Source organism: Hyperolius riggenbachi, chromosome 6 (genome assembly GCF_040937935.1).
Source record: "Hyperolius riggenbachi isolate aHypRig1 chromosome 6, aHypRig1.pri, whole genome shotgun sequence".
Taxonomy (NCBI): domain Eukaryota; kingdom Metazoa; phylum Chordata; class Amphibia; order Anura; family Hyperoliidae; genus Hyperolius; species Hyperolius riggenbachi.
Window position 1 is genome coordinate 369,692,429 of NC_090651.1, and position 14,650 is coordinate 369,707,078.

Below are 14,650 nucleotides of genomic sequence, written 5' to 3' on the forward strand. Positions count from 1 at the left end.
GCTTCCAGGACCCCGTTGCCCGCTGAGAGAGGGGGGCGTGCCGCTCCTGGCTCCACCCCTTTTGATCCGAATCTGTTCATTTTGATGATCCGGATGATTCGACTCACAAAAGAGATTCGGATCAAAGAGCCGAATCGTTCATGATCCGGACAACACTACTATAGGCTTGCTTGACTTACCAAGGGTGAAAAGGAATAATTTGCATGTTTAGTAGCGGTGCATTGTGGGTAATCACAAATGTTCACTTATAGCTGAATTATTGCAGATTTTCTTCTGTTTTAAGAAGGCAAATTACACCAAGCTTTGATTTTTTTTAGTAGAAGGTCCTTTTGGTCCCTTTTATCCACCTATACATTCCGAGTGGTTTGGGTCACCCTGAGCTGCTTGGTTACTCTGTTGTACTGGTCCAAGCCCTATCTCATACAGCTATATCAATCCCTGCCATGTACTGATGAGGACCAGATGTCTGAAATAGGCTGTCACATGTGGGTTTGATATGGCTGTATAAAATTTAAAGCTATAGGCTTGCTATACACCAGAGGTTCTGGATGCTTGCTTGGCTTACTAAAGATGAAAAGGAATTATTTGCATATTCAGTAGCAGTGCATTGTGGGTAACCACAAATGTTCACTTAAAGCTGAATTATTGCATATTTCCTACTGTTTTAGGAAGGCAAATTACACCAAGCTTTGCTTTTTTTAGTAGGAGGTCTTTTTGGTCCCTTTTATCCCCCTATACATTCTTAGTAGTTTGGGTCACCCTGAGCTGCTTGGTTATTCTGTTGTACTGGTCCAAGCCCTATCTCATACAGCCTTATCAATCCCTGCCATGTACTGATGAGGACCAAAAGTCTGAAACAGGCTGTCTACATGTGGGTTTGATATGATTGTGTAAAATTTAAAGCTATATGCTTGCTATACACCAGCGGCTTTGGATACTTGCTTGGCTTACCAAAGGGGAAAAGGGGTAATTTGCATATTTAGTAGCAGTGCATTGTGGGTAACCACAAATGTTCACTTATAGCTGAATTATTGCAAATTTCCTTCTGTTTTAAAAAGGCAAATTACACCAATACAGTGGCGGCATTGCAGGAAGTGACGACAGTGGAACGCATGATGGAACACGGAAGAGGTGAGTCATCCCCGCCCGCTGCCTCTTACTAATAGTGGTGGCTGCTACTGTGCTTAAGCAGGAGGGGGGAGCGCACATGGGGGACCCAGGTGAGGGGGGATACTACCCCCCCCCTCCCTGGCGCTGTGCCCAATACCCCCTTCCTGCCCTCTACCCTCTTATGTGGCGTATGCTACGCCGCGGGTCGGCTAGTTCTTTATAAAGATACTCCTTGAAAAAGATTTATAAACAGATGCTGGCCAGCCTCCCTGCTCACCGTACACTTTTTTTTGGCAGTTGGACGGAGCAACTGCCTTTCGCTTAGCGCTTTTGAAACTAAACAAAACCATGAGAACATGGGCTAGTCCAAAACCTGCTGTAAGTGACAGCAACATAGGAGAAAAGCAATTCATGGCTCATTTTACTCTGGAAGAAATGTACTTATTATCTTATCTGCATTTTAAATTTACAATTTTTGCGATGGTTGTCCTTTAAAGGTGCTCATTACACGTAGAGATGGCCCGAACGGTTTCGCCAGCAAACGGTTCCCGGCGAACTTCCGGTGGTTCGCGTTCGCCATGTATGGCAAACTTTTCCGGAAGTTCGGTTCGCCCCCATAGTGCACCATTAGGGTCAACTTTGACCCTCTACATGACAGTCAGCAGGCCCATTGTAGCCAATCAGGCTACACTCCCTCGTGGAGCCCCCCCCCCCCCCTTATATAAGGCAGGCTCCGCCGGCCATTACACTCACTCATGTGCCTGCAATAGTGAGAGAAGGGACAGCTGCTGGCAGACTCTCATAGGGAAAGATTAGTTAGGCTGTTGTAGGCTTGTTAGCTTGCTTTTTGCTGATTTCTTATTGCTAAAATAGCACCCCACAACAGCTCTTTTGAGAGCTAATCTTGTTTTTGTAATCGATTTTTTTTCTGTGTATCCCACTGACACTTGTGTTGCATAGACAGCCTTGCTAATTCATACTGTGTGTGTGCCACTGCCAGGCCCAGCACATTCAGTGACTACCTGTGTGTGTGACAGGGAGCTGCACATTGTAATACCCATTACTGCATATACCTACCTGTTGTGTTCAGTGAACCCACCTCATCACTGCATATACCTACCTGTTGGGTTCAGTGAACCCACCTCATCACGGCATATACCTACCTGTTGTGTTCAGTGAACCCACCTCATCACTGCATATACCTACCTGTTGTGTTCAGTGAACCCACCTCATCACTGCATATACCTACCTGTTGTGTTGAGTGAACCCACCTCATCACTGCATATACCTACCTGTTGTGTTCAGTGCACCCACCTACCTACGTGAGTGCATGCAGTGTGATATACACCTACCTACATGAGTGCACGCAGTGTAATATACACCTACCTATGTGAGTGCATGCAGTGTGATATACACCTACCTATGTGAGTGCACGCAGTGTGATATACCACTCCGTGCATACCTGTTTACTGCACCTGTGTGACTGCACATTGTATTAGTCAAGTCAGTGCATACCTTTCACTTCATCCCCCGATATAAACAAAACTGACAAAACAGGTAGAGGAAGAGCCAGAGGAAACCCGGCAGGTTTGTGCGAGGTCGTGTTGATGTGATTTTGTGTGGCCCTGGCCCAAAGTACAGTGCTCAGAAGAAGGCATGTGCCATCAACTCCCAAGACTGTCAGGACGTGGTTCACTATTTAACACAGAACACTTCATCTTCCACAGCCACCAGCACCACTACAAGCACCACATCCGCTGCATTTGACACTTCGCAGGAGTTATTTGGTGGTGAAATCACTGATTCACAGCCAGTACTGCAACAACAAGATGAAGGCGCTAAGCAAGTTACCCCTCCTCATATGTGTGAGTTAGGCGATACTATGGACATAAAGTGTGAGGAGGAGGATGATGAAGTTCCTGCTGTTGGTGCAGTTTTGGAGGTGTCTGAGGCAAGTGAAGCTTGGCAGAATGATTATGATGATGACGATGATACGGATCCCACATCCTAACAGCCAAAATGACCAAGGGGACAGTTCAGAGGGGGAGTCAGAGAGGAGTAGAAGGAGACGAGTTCCTGAAAGACGCAGGGGGAGCTCGTCATCAGAAACAGCTGGTGGCAGTGTCCGGCGCCATGTATCGCCACCTATGGACAGCCAGCCAACATGCCCTTCAACGTCAGCTACTGAGGCCACCATAGTGCCATCACCCCAGGGGGGCTCAGCGGTTTGGAAATTTTTTAGTGTGTCTGCCTCAGATCGGAGCAAAGCCATCGGTTCTCTCTGCCTCCAAAAATTGTGCCGTGGAAAGGCCAACACTCACGTAGGGACAAGTGCCTTACGAAGGCACCTGGAGAAAAGGCACAAACTGCAATGGGAAGAGCACCTGAGCAAAAGCAGCACACAAAAGAAAAGCCACCCTCCTTCTCCTCTTCCTCCTTCAGGTGCAGCATCTTCAGCCACTTTCTCCCTTGCACCTTCACAGCCACCCTCTTAAACTCCGCCTCTGACCTTGAGCGGTTCCTGCTCCTCTGCCCACAACAGCCAGGTGTCCGTGAAGGAAATCTTTGAGCGGAAGAAGCCAATATCTGCCAGTCACCCCCTTGCCCGGCGTCTGACAGCTGGCGTGGAGGAACTGTTACCCAAACTGCACCATGAAGTGGAGAGGCAAGTGGTGTCATCTCTGGCACACAGCGTTAGGTCAAGGGTCCACCTGACCACGGATACTTGGTCTGCCAAGCACGGTCAGGGCCCCTACATTACTTACACAGCCCATTGGGAGACGCTTGATATGTGATAGCCCGACTCGCTGGAATTCGACCCTGCGCATGTTCTCTCGCCTGCTAGAACAGGAGAAAGCCGCCACCCAGTACCTGTACAATTACAGTAAAAGGACACAATCTGGGGAGATGGGGATGTTGTGGCCCAACAACTGGACACTCATGCGAAATGCATGTTTGAGGAGGAGACCAACCTGGTGAGTCGCAGTGAAGGCACCATTAGCGACTTGATCCCGTATGCTTACTTTCTGGAGCGTGCCGTGCGTAGAGTGGTGGATAAAGCTGTGGAGGAGCGTGAAGAGGAACAGTTACGGCAGGAATAGTTGTGGGAGCAATTTACATCAGAACCAGATGTTTCCTCAACACCTGCGGCAGCACAGAGGGGGGAGGAGGAGGAAGAGTCGTGTGGGGAAGAGGAGTCAGACTCAGATGATAAGGAAGGTGTTTCTGTGGAGAAGGAGGAGGCAGTGGCAGAAGAACAACCGCAGCAGGTGTCGCAGGGGGCTTGTGCTGCTCAACGTTCCCGTGGTATTGTTCGTGGCTGGGGGATGGAGAAGGACTTACCTGACGTCACTGAGGAAGAGCAAGAGGAGATGGAGAGTACGTCTTGATCCAACTTTGTGCAGATGGCGTCTTTCATGCTGTCCAGCCTGTTGAGGGACCCCCGTATAAAAAAACTCAAGGGGAATGAGCTGTACTGGGTGGCCACGCTACTAGACCCTTGGTATAGGCACAAAGTGGCGGACATGTTACCAACTCACCAGAAGGCAGAAAGGATGCAGCACATGCAGAACAAGCTGGCAACTATGCTTTACAATGCGTTTAAGGGTGATGTCACAGCACAACGCTATAAAGGTACCACTGCCAGTAATCCTTCTCCCGTGTCCACGCAGGCAAGGACAGGACGCTCTCGCGATCTCATGGTGATGCCGGACATGCAGACATTCATTAGTCAAACGCCTCGCCTTAGCCCTTCCAGATCCACCCTTCACCAACGCTTGGACCAGCAGGTAGCCGACTACCTGACCTTAAGTGTGGATGTAGACACTGTGAGCAGCGATTAACCCTTGGACTACTGGGTGCGCAGGCTTGACCTGTGGCCAGAGCTGTCCAAATTTTCCATTCAAATTCTGTCTTGCCCTGCCTCAAGTGTCCTGTCAGACAGGACCTCCAGTGCAGCTGGAGGCATTGTCACTGAGAAGAGAAGTCGCCCATGTGGAGATATATTGGGGTGCTTATGATGTAAGGATAATATTTTCATTTGCCTGTCTGACTGCTATGTACCGTACTTCAGATGCGTATGTATGGGTCATCATCTGGCTTTGGGGGAAGCTGTACTTGTCTGTGTGATAGTGTGGAATACAATTACCCTCAGTTCCTCGGAGAGCAGGGAGCTAATTAGAAGCCCTATTGTCCCATTATACCAATCAGGACATAGTCAGGGAACTTCAAAGACCTACATTTGCATCTAAAGAGGACTTCAGTGAATAATGCTTGGGTAATAAGACAATGGCAGAAGTGAAGTGTGTTGAAGTCCTTGACACTTGAAACATTTACACTTCTGTTGAGGAAGTGAAGAACTGTAGGCTAAGTCAGGAAGAGTAGCTGCACCAAAAGTTGGCATGTGTGTTAAACACTGTTTCATTGTGAGGAAATTGAATTATTGCTGGAGGTGCAAGCTATACCCTGTAAATTACATCTATTGGAAGTCTTTTCATGTATGTGGGCTATTGTACATTTTTCGCAGGTGGATGTTAGATCTCTGGAGATCCATTTATGACTGAGGATGTAATTAAATCTAGCTTCCCCCCCGTCCACACAGGCTTACAGCCTCGAGGCGAATATTTCATTATAAAAACCAGGGGACATCTACCTCAAATCAGTTCTCTTCTGACGGTAGCGGCGGCTGGACTCCCAGCCTAAGCTAGTGGACTCCTGGTCTAGCCAGACTGTGTCCGTCCACACAAAAGTCCACGATTCTTCTATCTGGATCCCTTTATTTTGGTAAGCAAAATCGCTTTGTGTGTTATCTTTGTAACTTTTATCTTGTAACTATTTTTACTTGGTTTTTGTAATCTTTTTGTATATATTAAGTTCTGCACTGTTCTATGTTTTTCTGGAATATTAAACTATTATTTAATAAGCTTGACTTCTGCCGTACTAAACTAACACTCATAGCCTAGAAGAGACTGAAGTGTAACCGTGTATAAGTTTCATGCCTAATTGTACGCTTGAGCAACACTACCGTATGAAATTGTAATTGCATTGTGTGTGGGGGCGTTTGTCATACGTTGGCCTAAGCGCGCAGCTGACCCAACGTACGAACAACGCCAGTGCGAGTAGCGACAGCAGAGTGGCTAACAGTATCGTTCGGAACGACTGTTAGTGGGTCCTTGCTTCACGACAGTGTAAGATTGCAACTGTGTGTGTGTGTGGGTGCGTGGCGTTCCCGTATTTGGCCTAAGCGCAAAGCTGACCCGAATACGAAAACACGGAGTGCGCGCTGAGGACTCAACAGCAGAGTGGAAGTGTCTAGCGAACCGCTAGTGGTGGCAGTGAGAGGTGTTCGGAGGGGTCCCAGCCTTGTTTTAGCTTGACTAAGGCGGCTTCCCCTCTCAGTCTGGTCAAACCCGCAGTCGGGAACCGTATATGCAGGCGTGCCGCGGGCCGGTTCCTGACAGCCTAAGTCACAAAAGTGTTCAGTACCTCACCTTTATCAAAATGAATGAGGCATGAATCCCGGAGGGCTACTGCCTGCCCAAAGACTAAATCAGTCCCCACACACAGCATCTCTGCCTGCAGGCCGCTTGCCTTCTCCGCCACCACCAACAGGGTCCAGGACTCCAGGCGGATTCCTGAATTCTTAAGGTCACTGCTAGCAGCGGCTGCTATACTAATTTTTCTGGTGCGTGTACATGCCTGCCTAATTTTTCTGGCTGCAGTGCAGCTGCAACAACAAACCAAAAGGCATGTACATGTGCCCATTCCCCTTCGTGATTATTACCTTGCCGCGGTGAAGGGGCTTGCGTATCACAATGAAGCAATGACCGCCGGCTATATGAGTGTCTCGGGGGTGGAACACCAAAGATAATAAGGTCGTTGCTTCATTGTGCACAGACCAAATTTGATCAGCTGGATAGTCACTGTTGTTCTATCATTGAGCTACCACAGCCCGGCGACCATATGGGCTTGACAACCACCACGGCCTGCACTCTCACCATGGTGCGCACCAGTCCAGCACGGCCGTCACTACGCAAACAGCTGTTTGCAGTGGTTTACCCAGTGAGTTTGGTGTGTCAGTGTGAAGCAGTACTCTAATTACACTCCCTGTGATTTCTGCCCTTAAAACGTTGCTTTGCGTCAAATCCAAATTTTTCCCCGGGACTTTTGGCATGTATCCCACTCCGTCATCCCTCCCTCCAGGTGTTAGACCCCTTGAAACATCTTTTCTTTCACTTTTTTGGCCAGCATAATTTTTTTCTAGTTTTCAAAGTTCGCCTCCCCATTGAAGTCTAATGCGGTTTGCGAAAGTTCGCGCGAACCGAACCTTTCGCGGAAGTTCGCGAAACCGAAAATTGGAGGTTCGGGCCATCTCTAATTATACGTACAATCTCCCAAACAACTGACTGTCTAAATTTTTGCGATTGGTCAGAAATGGTCATTCAGGCCCACCAAGGCAGGAAAAAAAGATGAGGAATCCAATCAAGGTGGCCGCACACCATACAATTTTCTTTTCAATTCAAGAATTTACAATCAATTTTATTCTGATTAATTGTAACATTTAAAAATCTGACTAGGGTACCAAACACCTATGTACAATTTTTCCCCAATTATAAAAAGACTAGCCGACCCGCGGCGTAGCATACGCCACATAAGAGGGTAGAGGGCAGGAAGGGGGTATTGGGCACAGCGCCAGGGAGGAGGGGGGTAGGATCCCCCCTCACCTGGGTCCCCCATGTGCGCTCCCCCCTCCTGCTTAAGCACAGTAGCAGCCACCACTATTAGTAAGCAGGCGGGGATGACTCACCTCTTCCGTGTTCCATCATGCGTTCCACTGTCGTCACTTCCTGCGATGCCGCACACTGTATTGGTGTAATTTGCCTTTTTAAAACAGAAGGAAATCTGCAATAATTCAGCTATAAGTGAACATTTGTGGTTACCCACAATGCACTGCTACTAAATATGCAAATTACCCCTTTTCCCCTTTGGTAAGCCAAGCAAGTATCCAAAGCCGCTGGTGTATAGCAAGCATATAGCTTTAAATTTTACACAGTTGTAGCCCTGCTACAAATAGTGCAGCTTCTTTAATTTAAAAATACATGTTTTTTTAAATTAATGAAGCTGCACTATTTGTAGCAGGGCTACATTTTTCCCCTTTTTTTTAATTGTAGTCCCTTACAAATCTCTAAGAAATCACTTCGCATAACACAATACATCGCTCAAATACAGTAAGCAAGACTTTATCTCCTCTATTGCCATATAAATTCTTCTTGTAGATAGCGTTTAGGAGGAAGTCCAAAATTCTCTCTGGACGATCTCCTTAAGGAACCCTCAGGTTCTAACTCAGGAGAACCCTCAACCTGCTGGTCAGCATCACTCCCCCTCTCACTCTCTACTGAGCTTCCAGAACTCTCCTCCCTGAGACCCGAAACATCTTGCCACTCATCAACAGGATGAGCCAAATTTTGGTCTCTATTTCTCTGAGCCTGGGGTGTAAGACCACTGGAGAGCTCCACTGGGACCCAACAAGGGACCATTTCTTCCAGTTCCATTTCACAATTCTTAGATTTTCCAAAAGGCTTAGGTTCTGACATCAATTTTAACAGAGCCCCATTCACTCTTTTAATGGGGCCCGTGCCATCCATCTTCTGAACATCATACACTGGAATGTCTGTTGAAGGCTGATTTACTATTTTCCACAAATCAGCACCCCATCTTGATGTCAACTTTCCTTTCTCATGTGTTCCTTTGTTTCGGAGTAAGACAATGTCTCCGACCTGAAAATTCCACCTCCTTTCAAAAGTTTCAGATTCTTTTTCATTACTACGCCGTACCAAGTCATACATCTCTTGTACTCTATTTTTGTGGTTCTCAACCCATTCTTGCATAGTCCTTGAAGTTTGATCCCCCTCTAACCTTCCACACAAAACATCCAGAGGTCCTCCATCTTCCCTTCCAAAGAACAAATGGAAAGGAGCATAACCAGTAGCGTCATGCACAGTGTGATTATAGGCCCAGATTAACTCTTTAATGTATACTGGCCAACGTTGTTTCTTTTCTTGTTCCAGGGACCGTATCTTCTGTATCAGAGTGCGGTTGAAACGTTCACAGACTCCATTCCCTTGAGGATGATACGGTGTAGTATGCGATTTTTTTATGTTATAGAGCTGACATAACTCCTGCATCAAACGACTTTCAAAACACGGACCCTGGTCCGAATGGATCCGCTGAGGACAGCCATAAGTTTGTATAAAGTCATTCCAGAGGTGCTTGGCAGCTGTTAATGCTGTTTGGTCTCTAGTTGGTACGGCTACAGCAAATTTTGTGAAATGGTCAATCATGACCAACACGCTACTTCGTCCGTCTTGAGCAGTATCCAGAGACAAAAAATCAACTGCCACCACTTCCAAAGGTGCGCTGGTCCTCCATTTTACCAAAGGGAGTTTTGGCTCAGTGCCTTGATTGGTGTTGCATGTCAGACATTCTCTGCATACTTTCTTAATTACCCCTTCCATCTGTAGACAGTAAAATCTCTTTCGGAAACACCAGGCTATTTTCTCAGGCCCTGGGTGCCCTAAGTTTTCATGCAGAGTGGTGATAACTTTGCTTGCTACATCCCGAGTCAACACTATCTGACTTCGCACATTCTGCCAATTTTTCAACCGCACCTTTCTGACCAGCAAATTGTTCTCCACTCTTAAGCGATCCCACTGCCTAAGCAGTTTTTGGCCCTCCACCGTCCACTTGACTCTTTGTATTCTCTTTGGCCATACTTGTGCTCTGACCTTTTCTTTCAATGGTTTGAGAATATGATCTTCTTCCTGCAATTTTTCCCACTCTGCTGAGGAGGACTCAATAACTTCCATCATGTTTACCATCAACTCATCCTCATTTTCTTTCAACATGTGACTAGCTTTTTCCTTAATCCCAAACAGGGGTACTTTAACTTCTTCCAGATCTTTATCTCTCTCCCTTCCAGCAGGTTCATATGGGAATCTCGATAATGCATCTGCACAGCCGTTGATTCTTCCTGGTCTGTACTTAATAGTAAATTGGAACTTGGCTAATCTGGCTACCCACCGTTGTTCCATCGCTCCTAATTTAGCTGTTTGAAGGTATGCTACGGGGTTATTGTCGGTGTAAATGGTAAATTTTACTCCATTCAAGTACTCACTGAATTTCTCCGTGAAGGCCCATACCACTGCCAACAATTCTAGCTGGAAAGAACTGTAATTTGCTGGATTTTTCTCAGTATCTCTGAGACTACGACTCGCAAAAGCTATTACTCGTTCTTTTCCTCCTTTTTCCTGAGTCAGTACTGCACCTAAGCCCTGATTACTAGCATCAGTATACAAACGAAAAGGAAGGTGGAAATCCGCGAAGGCCAGTATCAGAGAAGATTCGATTTCGGCTTTTAATTCATCAAAAGCTTTTTGCTGTTCAGTGTTCCAGCAGACAGTATCATTTTTTTTTTCTCAGTTGAGCCCCTTTTAGAATAAAATGCAAAGGACGAGCCTTCTGTGCAAAATGCGGTATAAATCTTCGATAGTAACTTGCTATCCCTAAAAATGCTCGTACCTCTCGGATAGTAGTAGGAACTGGCCATTCCTTAATCAATTTCACTTTTTCTGGGTTTGGCTTGACGCCTTCTTTGGAAATAACATGCCCCAAGAAATTAACCTCCGGCTTGAATAGATGACACTTACTAGGCTTCAACTTCAGTCCATATGACCTGAGCTTCTGGAATACCACATCCAGGTGCTGAATATGTTGATGAAAATCAGTGGAATATACGATGATGTCATCCAAATAGATCAGCACATGTTCAAAATTAAACTCGCCCAAACAGCTCTCCATCAGTCTTTGGAATGTAGCTGGGGCGTTCGTCCATCCAAACGGCATTCTCTTGAATTGATAAAGTCCCATGGGTGTAGTAAAAGCGGTCTTTTCCTGATCTTTTTTGTCAACTAAAATTTGCCAGTAACCACTACAAAGATCTAGAGTAGAGAACACTTTAGCTTTCCCCAAAGCCAGTAATGAGTCCTCTATCCTCGTAAGGGGATAGGCATCCTTAATAGTCACTAAATTCCACTTTCTGTAATCTACACAAAACTTCAGACTACCATCCTTTTTCTTCACTAACACAATGGGAGCTGCCCAGGGACTACTGCTAGGTTCTATTACATTAGCCGCCAACATCTGTTCTAACATGCCAGAGGCTGTTCACCTTGGAGACCTGCTGCGGATATGGGTACGGCCCGGCGCGAGATTTACACCCTCTCCCTTTTCAAGGGCCAGCGAGATAACTCTGAAGTAAGTTTCTTCCCTTATTGTTCCTTTTAACGGTTAAACTTCACAAATATCTGACATTCTCTTTTTCCTTTTTTTTTTTTTGTTATCAAAGTTTTTCTTTTTCCTGTATGTCACATATGTAAGTACTTCTTTAATTTAAAAAAAACATGTATTTTTATTCCTGGCCAGCATCAGCTATGATAATTAGTGCTTACACAGAGCAAGCAGCCAGCACTCAAGATGGCTGTTCTGCTCTCAGTCAGGGGGCGGGTGTCAGTTACACAGGTTGGGAACGCCCCTCCAGCTGAAGAGGCAAGCCCTCTCTGATTGTTACCTCAGAAGGTGACACAGGCAGCGTGAGGAGAGATGACAGAGACCAGAGGGGGAGAAACTGAGCTGACAGAGAGAGAAATGGCATTCAGTAGCAGAGGAATTTAGCTCACTGATGACACACAGAAAGGGGACCATGAGAGACAGCTCCCTGAGTCAAAACAGGGAGACACCTAATCCACAGAGGAGTGAGAGATAGCTCAGCAAGGCCAAGGAGACCACTTCAGGAAAAATTGACAGATAAGTGAAATTTCACCACACAGAAACACAGAAAGAAAGTGACAGGAGTTGATCTAAAAAGACATTTTCCTAATAGTAATGACACAAAAATCAGACTGTCAAATCAAATCAGCTAAATCTTCTTCTTCTGATTCTCTACAGTTAGATAATATATATACAGTGTGTGTGAGAAGAAAAGAAAGAAATGTTGTCATAGCAACACCAGAGTAGTGTATAATGTGAATCAATGACTGTGTTTCCCTACCTGTCACCACAGAGCTGAACAGTGAGAGAATCTGTGTGTGCACTCACTGGTACTGATTATTAATCTGTCTCTCCACAGTAAAGCCAGTCAGCCTGTGTTTGACTGCAATTGCTCTGTACATTGACTGTGCATATGCCTCAAGAATAATCCCCAGTGTGGCTCTGCCTGATATGAGTGGAAAAGACACTTACCTGACGATATTTTTGGAGTGTTAATTACTCTGTGTGGAGAAAAGAGAATAACACATTAGTAAAGACATTTATCAATTCATGGGAGAAAAATAGGAACTTACCTGTGAACAGATATGTTGCTGTGTTCTGTGTGTTCTGCAAGTGAAGTGATTGCATTTAGAGCTTAAACCACAGGTGTCAAACTCCAGGCCTGGAGGGCCAGATCCATGCCAGTGTTTAGGATGGACGAATAAAGAGAGGAATGTGTTCTACCTGATGGACCACACCCTTCCTGATTCAGACCCATCAATTCATTTGAGCTAGACCAAAAATGTGTGAGGACTTCGGCCCTCGGAGGACCGGTTTGACATTCCTGGCTTAAACCAACCTGCAGTGAGAAGTAATAAAAGGAGAGAATTGATACTTACATATGTGACATACAGGAAAAAGAAAAACTTTGATAACAAAAAGAAAGGAAAAAGAGAATGTCAGATATTTGTGAAGTTTAACCGTTAAAAGGAACAATAAGGGAAGAAACTTACTTCAGAGTTATTGAACTGGCATCTTGGAGTGTGCTGCATGTAAAGTAAAGGAAAGTTAGTACAAGCTATCACCTGCTTCAGGAAAAGATCTTCAATCAGCAACTTATCATCAGTTCTTTTAAAGGGGTACCCCTACTCCATGATCATATACAGGCTTAAGTATGAATATGAATTCATAGCCACTGTATGGTTAGATAAGACTTTTGCAAGGAACTGAAGACTCTTAGGGTCATTACCATACAGTAAGGACTACTTAGAGTCAGTCACCAGTTATCTACCCAACCAGAAGCATTAGTCCATTTCCTATTTGGTTTCTCTCAGGTGTATTTGTTCACATATATGTATGCATACATATTTTTAGATAGGAAAGAGAAAACTGTATCGCTATAGACGTATTGAGAGTGAGATAAAGAAAAAGGTCTGATGAAGTATTGTGAAATGTGTATTTGCTGTGTTTTGTTCTTTGTTTTTTTCCTACAGGTGCAGGAACTTCAAGCAAGGTCCAAGTGTAGTAGCCTCTAATGATATTTCAGGAAGTAACCTTTTTCTTTTCAGGTGCTAGATCTTCAAGCAAGAAGTGTTAACTCTGAATTTGTTGCTTATTTTACTTCATTAATTTAGTGTATTTCAAGGGTGGTCTTGATATTGAGGATTTCAATTGGGGGTTTGTATTCTTGTTCTGCATGTTAGTGGACATTATTTCTTTGTTTGCCAAATAAAAACAATTGTTATTTTTCACCAATTTATCCTCCTGGTCAGTCACTGTTGTTCCGCTTTAAGAGTAATAAGGAAACTCTCTCCTTGTGATAGTAATCGATTGATCGGTTACACAGTCATATCAAACCCACATGTAGACAGCCTGTTTCAGACTTTTGGTCCTCATCAGTACATGGCAGGGATTGATACAGCTGTATGAGATAGGGCTTGGACCAGTACAACAGAGTAACCAAGCAGCTCAGGGTGACCCAAGCCACTCGGAATGTATAAGGGAATAAAAGGGACCAAAAAGACCTCCTACTAAAAAAAGCAAAGCTTGGTGTAATTTGCCTTCCTAAAACAGAAGGAAATATGCAATAATTCAGCTATAAGTGAACATTTGTGGTTACCCACAATGCACTGCTACTGAATATGCAAATAATTCCTTTTCATCTTTAGTAAGCCAAGCAAGCATCCAGAACCACTGGTGTATAGCTAGCCTATAGCTTTACATTTTACACAGCCATATCAAACCCACATGTGACAGCCTATTTCAGACGTTTGGTGCTCATCAGTACATGGCAGGGATTGATATAGCTGTATGAGATAGGGCTTGGACCAGTACAACAGAGTAACCAAGCAGCTCAGGGTGACCCAAACCACTCGGAATGTATAGGTGGATAAAAGGGACCAAAAAGACCTTCTACTAAAAAAAATCAAAGCTTGGTGTAATTTGCCTTCTTAAAACAGAAGAAAATCTGCAATAATTTAGCTATAAGTGAACATTTGTGATTACCCACAATGCACCGCTACTAAACATGCAAATTATTTCTTTTCACCCTTGGTAAGTCAAGCAAGCCTATAGTAGTGTTGTCCGGATCATGAACGATTAATCTCTTTTGTGAGTCGAATCATCCGGATCATCAAAATGAACAGATTCGGATCAAAAGGGGTGGAGCCAGGAGCGGCACGCCCCCCTCTCTCAGCGGGCAACGGGGTCCTGGAAGCAGAGCGGAGATGGATCGCTC